Source organism: Tauraco erythrolophus, chromosome 1 (genome assembly GCF_009769465.1).
Source record: "Tauraco erythrolophus isolate bTauEry1 chromosome 1, bTauEry1.pri, whole genome shotgun sequence".
In the NCBI taxonomy this organism is placed as follows: Eukaryota; Metazoa; Chordata; class Aves; order Musophagiformes; family Musophagidae; genus Tauraco; species Tauraco erythrolophus.
In genome coordinates, this window is record NC_141465.1 from 718,749 (window position 1) to 730,409 (window position 11,661).

The window sequence follows — 11,661 nt, forward strand, 5'->3', positions numbered from 1 at the left end:
CCCTCCATTTTACCAGGACTTCTCCCCCACTGGTTTCGGCACCGCGCGGACATTGTTCCCCGCTCTCTCCCGTTCTCGGGGCGGCACAGCAGAAAGGCACCGTGTCCCCGGGCCTGTCTTCCCCCCCTCCAGCCCCATCCCAGTGTCCCCGGAGGGGCGGCGAACCGGGAACTTAAATTGTCCCTGAACTTCCTCCAGCTCCGGGCGTCGCTTCTCCGCAGGGCACTAATCAGAGCCGACTGCCTTTCGGAGCCTCCCGGTGGGGCTGGTTGGAAATCGGCAATTTCGGTAGAAAATTCAAACAAAACAGGTCCCCCCTGGCAAACAAAGCCGGAAGAAACCCTTCTGCCTTCTTGGCTGCTGACTCGGAGCACCCCGGCAGAGTGAAAGCCACGCAGCTGGTATTTACCACGCCAGACTCCAGGGCACCCCGAGGCTCTGGGCGATCCCTTTCTCGCTCTGGGCGATCCCTTTCTCGCTCTGGGCGATCCCTTTCTTGCTCTGGGCGATCCCTTCCTTCCTCTGCCGCCTACAGACCCTCCTCGCCCGGCTGCAAGCAGAGCCGCCGAGTTGCTGCAGCTTTCAGCTCCCCCCGCACGCACAAAACCCGCGGACACACGCACAAAACCCGCGGACACACGCACACTGGGGCTGCTCTAGTCCCGCCCGGGACACCCCGCTGCCCACCCGCGGGCACCCCGGCACCCACTCCGGGCTGCCGCCGCTCCCATCACCTCTTTTTAATTATTATTTTTTTGTCCCCCCTCCCCGCACGGCTTTTCTCCCTCGCCAGTGCCGAGGTCTCTGCTGACAGGTGAACTCGCGTGGCTGCGGCTTTCGGGGGGCGAGAGGCGGGGGGGCAGCTCCGCGGAGGGGGCACCGGCCGGGCTCCCCAAAAACACCGCGCTCCACTTGGCACCTCCGAGCGGGAGCGGGACGCGGAGGGAAAGGAGTGCCCGCTCAGCCATGCCAGCCTGCCCGCAGCTCGCCACCGGCCACGTTCCCTTTTCAAAAGCCGTATCTCCCCCCCCCGCCCCGAAAAGAAGGGGCGCGCAGGGGAAGGTGCCCAGGCTGGTGCCGAGAGGCAGGGGGGTGGGCTCTGCCCCTCCCCGCGCTCCCCCGGCCCCATCCGCAGCGGGGCCTCCTTCCTCTTGCCCCCGTTTGCAGGTGGGCTCGGGGGTGGTGTTGGCCAGCGGGAAGGGACTGGGAGAGATCTCAAAGCGGCTCTTGGGTCTGGTTTGGTTTGTTTTTCCCGAGAAATAAAGCGCCGCCGCGGGATTTGGGAGGGTCGAGGACCTCGGAAAGCACGGGGCAGCGGGGCTGCTTCTGGCCGAGCTCCAGGACAAGAGACTGGAGAAGAACCAGTCAAGACAAGAACCAGACTGGGTGTCAGAGCCGGGGCAGACGGGCCGGTCCCGGGGATGCTGCCCGCCGGGCGACCAGCGGCTCCCGGAGCCCGAGGGACTGGGCTCAGCACCGCGGTGGCTCCGAGCCCGGGCGCGGCCGGAGGGATGCGCGGAGCAGCGGGAAAGCTGGGCCGGGGCCCGGCGTGGGGCAGCCCACGCGTGGGTCTCGGCGGGGAGATTTTAGCCTAAACGGTGACTGTTCCCAGCTGGGAAAGAAAAAGAAATCGGTTTCAGACCGGTAGCGAACGGCATTTACACGGCGGAGCGCGGAACGGCTGCTCCATCACGGATTATCGCCGCAGTTCCAGTTTGGGGGGTTGGAAGTTTTGGGGTGGGTTTTTTTTTGTTGTTGTTATCGTTTCTTAAGATGTTTCGTTTGTTCGTTCGTTTTTTTGTGTGGTTTTTTTTTTTTTTTTTTTTCCCCAGTTCAAACACAACCCTCGGCTCCCAAACCGGCAGGATGGAATGCGACGGGCGGGGAGATGTGGGGCTTCACCCGCACACGGGGCTCACCTCGCTGCCCCCCCAGTCCAGGCTGGCGGGCCGGGAGGAGGAAAAGAAGCGGCCAAACCTGCTTACACCTCCCCCCGGCCCGGCCCCCACGCTCCCCCCTTGGACCCACCTCGTCCCCACACCCCGCACACGCCGAAAAAGCGGCGTCCCGCAGAAAACCGAGCTCCTTGTTACCGAGATCCAAAGTCCGTTTTTCCAGGGAAAAAAAACCAGCTGCGCACAGCATTTCGATGTGTATGCAGTCAAAAAAAATAATAAAAAAAGGGGATTTTTTTTTTTCTCTTCCGGGCACGGCTCTTTGAACCGAGAGAGGTGTGTGCGCTCCCCGGCCTCACACATGACGTGTTACACCGTAAACAATCCCGTTTAGGGCCGATCCTAAACCGCAGCGGATGGATTTTTAACGGGCCTGTTCAAGAGAGCGGTGGCTGCAGGATGTGACCCGTTTGCTGCCCAAAGCGGGTGTCCACCCCACCGCGCTCTCGACCCCGGGCACGACCGCGAGGGCAGGAGAGCGGGCACCGGGCAACCTACGTGGCACAATTCCCGGGAACTTTAAACGCGTGAAAAGGGGTGGCCCTGGAAGCCGGGCACCCAGAAACTCTTTTGCTTTCCTGTCGGGGTCACTTTCTGTCACGATATCGATCACGACGGGTGAATTTATCGTCTCTCTCCATGCCTCGGAGGAGACGTGGCAACGCAGCCGCGATTCCGCGTGTGCGGTGCTCCCCCCGCCCCGGCACCTCTCCCTGCCGCCGTGCTCGCCCCCGGCGCGTCCCTGTCGGAGGGGGCACGGAGTCGCCCACGGTCCGGCGAACGGCGTGTGGCACCCCCGGGGAGCTGAGAGCCCGCGGGCCGAGCCTGTAGCCCACCCCGGGGAGCTGAGAGCCCGCGGGCCGAGTCTGTAGCCCACCCCGGCGAGCTGAGAGCCCGCGGGCCGAGCCTGTAGCCCACCCCGGCGAGCTGAGAGCCCGCGGGCCGAGCCTGTAGCCCACCCCGGGGAGCTGAGAGCCCGCTCCCGAGCGCTGGGGCCACAGGACCGAGACGGGGGGCGGCGGGGGTGAGCCCCCTCTTCGCCCTCTCCCGCAGTGCCGCCGTTCAGGCTCTCGCAGGACAACGTTTTCCGGGGGGGGGGGGGGGGGGGGGGGGGCGGGCTGCAGCAGCCAGCTCCTGTCTGCGGGGGCCGCATCCCAGGGATGGCCCCGCGGCAGGGGGGAGCGGGGCCGGGGGCGGCCGAGGCTCGGGAGGGGAGGTGGGATGGATGCGGGGGGGACAGCAGCCCGCCCAAGGGAGAAGGGGCAACTCGGGTCCGTGCAGGGGGTGGCGGGCGGCTAAAAAGGTGCTCCTGACTTTGGGCTCCAGCCAGGCGGGACTGGCACGGCCAGAGGGGCCGCGCAGCAACCAGCCCGAGCCAGCCTGTGCCACACTGCACCGCGCTGGGGGAAAACAAGAACACAATGGCAATTAAGGCTCGTCTGAGTGTGACTGCTTGCTTGGCAGAGGCTGGTCGGAGCCCGGAGCCTTTCCCCTCGCCAGCTCACACGTTTGCCCCCCGCTTCCCTCCTTCCCCGTCAGCGCAAGGGGCACCGGGACGTCCCGCCGCGGCAAAGCTGCCCAGGGACCAGGCTGTGGGTACCCCCAAACCCCCTGGGGGGCGCGGGGTTCGCACAAGGGGGACGAATAACAAGGCCGAGCAATAGCCTCCAGTCGAAAATGCCCCGCAGCAGCCCCGACTGGAAGTTTTCTGCTTTTCCAGACGTCCCGCTGCAGATCGCTCCATCTGTCAAATCCCCCCGTGCCTGGATCATCCCGCCCCGCTGCACTCGCTCGCTCCGCGCTGATGGGGTTTCTCCTCTTGCCCTTCAGGATTGCAGAAATCGCTCCCTCTCCCCTCCTCTCTTTTCCCGCTGAAGCCAGGTTTCAGAGGAATGCCGGCTCAGCCTCCTCATCTGCCGCTTTCTTTCCCCTGCGATGGCGAGCTCGGGGTCGCTCGGCCTTGCCCAACGCCAGCATCGCACTCGGAAGCATTTCGGGGCGTTTCACCGCTGCTCTGCAGCCCTTCGATGTGGTCTATGGGCACCACTTGCCCGTGTCTCCCCGCGACCCCTCACCGTCAGCATCTCGTTCCTGTCGCTTCTGCCCGCCCCCCAGCCCCCGCCGCTTCTCCCCGTTCAAAAATACGCGTTTCGAACGGTCGCCACAGATCCCGCCACCTCACCCGCGGGTCCCGCTTCCCAGGGGAGGGCCACTTCAAGCGGTACGGGGCTGCCCCCCTCCCCTGGTGCCCGCAGATTTCCCCGTCCGCAGCTTCCGACTCGAGGCTGCGGTGAGAGGCGGCCGCGTGCCCGGCCGCCAGCCCGCAGGTCTCCTCCCGTACCCCGCGGGCACCTCGCCTTCCCGCTGGAAGGAGATGGGCACATCCTGCGCGCATCCTCCCGAGGCACGGCAGATGCAGGGCCCGGGCCGAGCTCCCTCCAGCGCGGGCACCCTGGGGGGTGGGGGGGGGCGCCCGGGAACACCCCCACGGGGGTACGAGGGGCTCCCCAGAGAACCACTTCCCGCCCTTGGTGGGCTGCAGGGACAGCGGGCTGACCCCCGCAGCCCCGAGCTGTCAGCACTGCAAGAGACGCGAGGCTCGTGGTTTTGCCCGGGGGGACCCATTTTTGGGGAGCGCTCAAAGAGGGTTGGCCGTGCCCCGGCGAAAGCAGAGGGGGGGGCTCCCCCCATCCCCTGTCTCCTGTGCCACGCCGAGCCCTGGCCCTCGCCATGTCTCCCCCCGCGCTTTTCACAGCTCCCGGGCTCCTCGCCCCGCGCTGTGTGCGCGCCTCTCGCCGTGGCATCGCGCCTCACCGCCAGCCGCGGGCAGGCGCGGGGAAGGGAAGGTCCCTCGCACCCTGCAGCCAGCCAGCCCCGTGCGCACTGGTGAGGCTTTTCCCGTGTGCAGGAGCGGGGATGTAAAACCAGCGCCGAGCAGATGTTCCCGCGGCCCGAGAAGCCCCCCCTTTCCCCGCTCCTGCGCTCTCGCCGCTCGCCCTCCGCCTCCCGGGCCCCCCCGCGCTGCCGGATGACCTCATTCCCTGCATGTTTGCCATTACGCTCTCAGTTACCCAAGCATTTATAAAAAAAAAAAAAAATAAAAAAAAATAAAAAATATAAATTGCTGCTTTGCGAGATCAAAGTAAAGATTTCTGGTGCATCTGGAAACTGGAGAAAAAAAAAATTGGAGCAGCAACAGTTGCACAACTTCAAAGTGGTTTTTAACAATGATTTTTCTCCTTCCTCTCCTCCCCGATCTTTCAGGCATCAGATAAAGACAATGGGCTCCGTGGCTGTTGTCCAAAGAAATAACCTGCCTAAAGGGCCGTGCAAAGTCCCGAGTAGGCAGGAAACACCTTACTCGGCTTTCTTCTTGCCACCGGGCAGAAATAACACGAGACTCGTCTTTCTACTGCTACACGGCGGCTGTCAGAACGCGCAGGGGACGCGTTTCAGGCTCGGGCTGGCACTCAGGCTTTACTCGATATTTTATAGTATGTATATATAGTAATTCTATATTTTATTTACGCAGCACACGCTCCGTGTGACACCGCAGCCGGTGTGACCCGAGGAGGGGCAGGGCAGGGGCAGGGGGCGGCGTCGAGGGAAAGATTTCCCCCCCCGACACCCCCGGGCTGCCAGGGGATGCAGAGGGGCCGGTCCCGGGAGCGGCAGAGCAACGTTTGTTCCGTTTATTAGGAGATAAATACATTTCGGACACCCTCGGGATGGTGGATGCCAAGAAGGGAGAAGAGAGCGGGTGGGGAAACCGCGCTGCCCTGAAGCCCCGCTCCCCGCCGGGGACACTTCTTGGGGGGCTCGGTGGCCGTCGGTGCCATCTCTCCAGTGTTTCCAAAGGGAAACACCGTGACATTGCCCTTCCTCCCGTGTCCCTCCAGCCCCTGGGTCCTAAGGGCCGGGCGATGCCCGCGGGGAAGTGCAGAGGCCAAAACGGGCGAGCTCGCAGAGGCGGCGGCTCTAGGGGCTTCGGCCGCCCTCCTGACCCCGGGCCCCTCCCGCACTTGCCCCTTTTGCCCCTGTAACGGCTCCAGGACCGTGCCTTTGAACTTGGAGCAGAGGGGAGAAACCCCCATGAGCTGGGCGGTTTTCCGGAGAAAGGGAAAAAGCCGATATCGCGACTCTTCCGTGTCAGGAGACTTCTCGGGATGGAGTCCTGGGAACAGAAGCCTTCGCGAAGTTTTTGAAGCGAACGGACAAGCGTGTAAAAGTAGAAAATGAGCAAGAATCACCCGGCCAGCCGCGGAGGAGAAATCGCAGCGCTTCGCTCCCCGCTTGGTAAAACAAGCGCAGCTGCAGGTCGCTCCTCCAGCACCGAAAAAGTCGGAGCCGGGTCACCGGGAGCGAAAAAGCAGCTCAGCCGGGGCCGGCGCCCGCGGGCCTTTGATGTCGGTCCTCCTCCGAGGCCATCCTTCCCCCAAAAAGCCTCCTGCGCCCGTGGCGGAGCTGCACGACCCTCACTCAGCTCCGTTCCGTGGCCCGCGGCCCGGGGGGGGCCCGGCGAAGGCCCCGCCGGCCGATGCGACATGTCTGGGTGGCATCTTTCTCCCCCCGCCCTGGCACCGGCCGCCGCGGTGCCGGTTTTGCGTGTCCCGCTTTTATTGCAGCTGCATATTCTCTGGTTTTCGCATCAGGTCGTTTTTGTTTGGTGTTTTTTTGTTTTTTTTTTCCCCCCGTTTTGATCTGTAAACGCCCGGCTCGGGCGGACGCCGCCCAGCCGGTGTGATGGGATTAATCCTCTTTGCTGCCGCAAAGATTTCCAGGCTCCCCATCCCCTCTTTGGGGCTCACGACCGATCCCCGGCGAGCTGGTTTCCAGTTTCGCGCGGCGGAGTCCCATAAGCGTCGCTTCCAAGGCCGCCTTTCCGTTCTGACCTCGGCGCTGGAAAACGATTTATCGGCCGCTGCCCCCTCCCCAGACCCCGGGACCGACGCCGAGAGCCCCGCCGACGGGCAGGCAGACACCTCGGCGGCACCGCACGGATCGCGGTGTCCCACCGGCTCCCAGTGTCCCACCAGCTCCCGGTGCCTCCCTGCCAAAGCGGAGGCTCCCAGCCCCCGGCTGCACAGCACCATCCCCGCGGTGCCCGGGCAGAGCCGCAGCGAGAGCCCGACCCCCGCCTGCCCGCACTCGGGACAAATCGCGACAGAGCGAACGTTGGGGCCGGGATCTCCGCGGCTGCGGAGCTTCCCTTCTCTGCTAAAAGCCGAGCGGCTCGTCCTCTGGCAGCGCACCTTTCCTTCAGCGCGCTGCCAATTCCCAAAACACGGCCGCCTCGAAACAGCGCTGCCTCGGCAGCATCAGCTCTTCCCGTTCCCCGACCCGGAGCCGAGGTCTGGGAATCGGCCGTGTCCCGTTGGCAGCGGGAGCGACATCACAGAACAGGGGGGAATACCGGGGAAACGATTTCGGAAATCGGCTCGCGTTTATTTCTGGAGAAAAAAAGAAACCAAACCAAAACAAAAACCAACAAAGCACCAACGAAAAACCGGTGACCTATTTCAAACGCGCCTGGAAGAAGATGGATGCCGTCTCCTTGACACCTCGTTCCCACGCTGGCGCGGCTCGGGAGCTTTTTACGGGTCTGCGCTCGTGTCTATAAATAAAAATACATTTCCTTCAAAGAAGCCCGCTGAATTTTGAGCGCCGCGATCGAGTTTTGGTTTGGGGCCTTAGCCGTTCAGGAAGGAGACGGGTCTGTCTTTGTCTCGTTACTCAAATAAGAACGAATTCGGGGGAGGGTGTGTGTGTGTGTGTGTGTTTTGGAGGGAAACTCATCCAAACCAAACTGGTAAGGACTGGACATATACTTGAGTACTGGTCTGACCGAGGTTGCCTCTCCCAGAGATCCCAAAGGCAGACAGACGGACAGACAGAAGGACAGATCGGCAGGCAGGGGCACGGACAGATCTTTCAGGTTAGAAGAGGAGCCTGAGTTCAGCCTGGAGAAGGGTGGCACAGCTCAGAGAGTGGGGCCCAGTCGTATTTATTCGGGTGGAAGCATGTATCGCTTTTGCAGGCACTGCCTGGCACGAAACAAAACAGCCCCGACACCTCCCTGCCAAGCTCGGAGGAAGAAGCAGAACGTGGAGTAAACTGTTTTCTGAGAAGCTGCAGCTAAAAATCACACTCCAGACCAGCCGGCAGCTCAGACGCAGCACAAAGAGGGCTCACAACTCACAACCAGGGGCGACATCCCCCCTACTCACCCCTCTGCCTCGCCAGTGGGCCGTGCAGGGAGCGGGGCCAACACTTCTGGATGCCTTCCGACAGCGACCGGGCTCGGGCACGGGCACCTAACGCAGCACAACCCCCCCAGGACCCCCCTCCCACCCCCCCACGCTCCCACAGACACCCACGCGGCGTGGATGCGGGTTCTGAGCTGGATGGGCTTGCGGAGCGGAGAGCCCTGGCAGCCACCCTGCTCGCCCGGGGCCGGGAGCGGGCCGGGAGGGGGGCAGATTCGCAGGGACCCAGCGCGGTGATTTTGTGCCAGCCGCGGGGTTCCCAAAACGCCTTCCCCAGGAGGGCAGCCCCCGGCTCCATCGGGGCGGCGGGGAAAGGCGGAGCGGGACCCGGCCGAGCGGCTCCGGTGCGGGCGGGGGCTGCGGGGGGGCTGCCCCGCACCTTCCCGCGGGTCCGGCCGCACCGCACGCAGACCCCGCGTTAGCGGCCCCCGCCCCGCACCTCCCCCGGCTCCGCACGCACCCGTGCGTACAAGCGGCTTTACCAGTACCTTCCTTCTTTTCTATATTTTTTTCTTTCTCCATATATATTTTGTTGTTATTATTTTTTTCACATGGGGTCTTAACTCTGATTCTTGCTCTGTTTGCCTCGGCAATTGATCGCTCCGTGCTCAGCCTGATTTAAACATTTTCCCAGGGCATTTTTAGCTCTGCCTTAAGGACAGACTCGCTTCCTCGGAATCCACTGCAAGTGCATTTGCCCGAGACTTCGTTTCATCTCTCTGCCCAAACAGATCCACCCTACACCACTGCAGCGCCTTAGAACGTGGAAGGAGTCGAACACGCATAAATAGCCCTTTCCCGGCTCAAAGCTGCCCAGCTCGCAAGAATTAGGGGGGGAAAAAACCTAAACCATATGTGTACAATGCCACATTCCGTACTGCCCGATAAGATAAAGAGCTTTGCAGCACCGATTCGACGGAAATCGTTAAAAAGAAAGCCTAGAGAGATTACAGCCGCGTTTGGGAGGCAAACTCCTGTTTAGAAAATTTGTTTCGGACGCAACAACGCCTGGGGAAAGTTTGCGAGGCACAAAGCGAACGGCCGATGCAGGCGCCTCGGTCGCCCGAGCTAAAAGAGGCAGAGAAGATGCTCGGCGGGGCTGACCCCTGGGACCCCGGGAGAAGCCGGGAGCGGAGATCTCCCGCCCGGGGTGAGCATCAGGAGGGGCAGGGGGAAGAGAGAGCGGCTGTTCCGAGCCGCAGGAGTGATGAGCTGCCCGCACCCAGCGCCGCGGGCTCCAACACCCGCAGCCTCCGCTGAGAGCGCGGGGAGATCGGCGGGACCCTGCGGGCTTTCCCGGGAGAAGAGAGAAAAGGATCAGCGGGATTCGGCTGAGGCAACTGCCGCCGTGCCCCGCACGGAACGGTGCCGTGGGCAGACTTCATTTCTCGCAACGTGTCAGCTCTCTAATCGTTTTCAGCTTTCTTTTCTCCCCTAAACTGGTTTTCGTCGCGGGGAAGTTGCCGCAGTTTTCCCCGCGGAGATGCGTGGAAAGATGCCGCCGCCACGCGCGCTGGCTCCGGGGTGTTTTCCCGCGAAACCGCGGGGAACGGACCGCGACCGGGTGCTCGGCAACTCGCGGGTTAACGCCCCGCCTCACCAAAACACCCTCCCTTCGGCCGAAACAGGGCGAAGGCGACCCCCGCCTCGCTGTGAGCCCCCCTCCCAAAGCCCCCCGGACGGGGATACGCGCTGGTCCCTCTCCTCCATCACCCCTCCCGCCACGGCGGGGCTCGCAGACCGGGGGGCTCGGGGATGCGGGGCCGCGCGAGGCTGAGCATCGCTCTGCCAGTCTGGAAGAGGTTCAAGGTCGGGTTCAAGGTCGAACCCCGCGTCCCCAGAGGCTTTTGTTTCCGAGGCGTGTTCAGCCGGCCCCAGCAGAGGCAGCGGGATTGTTCCAAGAGGAAAAGGTGCATCGGAGCTCGTGCCGAAACAGAAGGAGGAGGAGGAGGAGGAGGAGGAGGACTTTCTCTGCCGGCACATTCATTGTGCATCAGCAGGGTCAGGGGTACTTTGCCCTCTCTCGACAACAAAGTAGGAAAGCTTTCCCGGGCAGCACAGCACGCTTCTCCCCCTTTCCCAACGTTTTCAGGCCAATCTTCAGCTCGTCTCGTGTTTTTCGGGTCGAGGGAAGCGAGGAGGGCTGAGTAAATAAATAATTCTCGATGAGCAGATCTGATCGCACCTGCACAGCCCCTTCCCGTACGCTTCCAAACTGGTCGGCCACTGAAATCACCCCCAGCCTCCCGCTCGTTTGAGGGAAAGTGCCGGGAATAATGGCCGGGAGAGGGACGGGTCGAGAAGGGCTGGGGTCCCCCTCGTTTCCCCTGCAGAGCTTCATCACCCCGAAGGTGGGGCAGCGTCTGCCTCGTTTTCTGCTCTGAAATCTGCAGGAGGGGGAGGAAAGAGCCCTTCGGGATGCTGAGCCCTCGGTGCCGGGGCTGCGCTCCGCGCAGTAAACGAGCATCCTCCTGGAGCGAGAGGAAGAGGAGGACAAAGGGCTCGGAAAGGTGACGCGCAACTTGAGCGCCAGGACGCCTCCTGTCCGCGTTTGACGTTTGGGAGGGCTCGGTGGGTGCCCAGAGGCCACGGGGGAGCCCGCGGGCACCCTGCGCGGAGCCGCGCAGTGCCGCCGCACCGGGCTGACCGGAGACCCTCCGGTACTCGCTCCGCAAACACCGGGCTGAGCCGGGCTCCCCCCACCCCGGGGTGGGGGGGGGGGGGCGGTAATCTGGATTTGGAAGGCTGAGCTCGGAGCTGGGGGTCGGCCCTGCGGCCCCGGGCACCGCAGCGGGACGCGCAAGAGCCGCCCCCAGCTCCGTCCCGCGGGGAACCGCGGCCCCGGAGGGGGATGGGGGGGGTCCGTCTGGGCCGGGGGCCAGAGCCGCCCCGCCCCCAGCCCGCTGCTGCCCCCCGGCGCCCGCCGCCCCGCACTGCGCTGCCCCGCCGGCCGGGGATGCCGCGGGGGTCGCAGCATCCCCCGCCCAGGGGGAGCTCCTTCCCCCCGCGGGGGCTGAGCAACGCTCCCACCGCTCCTTAATCCTGCGACACTTCCCTTCAAACCTGTTTTCTCCATGGGCTGCAACGTTTGGGGCGGGAGCGGCTGGCACCGGTGCCAGGCAGGGGTATCCCACCCTAGGGACACCCACCAGCAGGGCGAGGGCCAAGAGAGCAGAGGGACCAGCTCCTTCCAGAAAAACAAACCCAACCTGGTTACCGTTCAGGAAATTCAGTATTATTTTTCCCCTCCCCGTAGCGGCGTTCCCCTTTTTCTGATACCAGATCCCTGCCAGAGGCCCTCGCTTTCGGGCTACAAGGATTCAGGAGCTGCAGCAGCGACTTGTCGTGCAAGTTTCTCCCAGGACATTTTCAGGCTTTTTGCAGCAGAACAAAAAGTACCGAGTTAGAACACAATAGCCTACGGATTTCTGCGAAGCAGA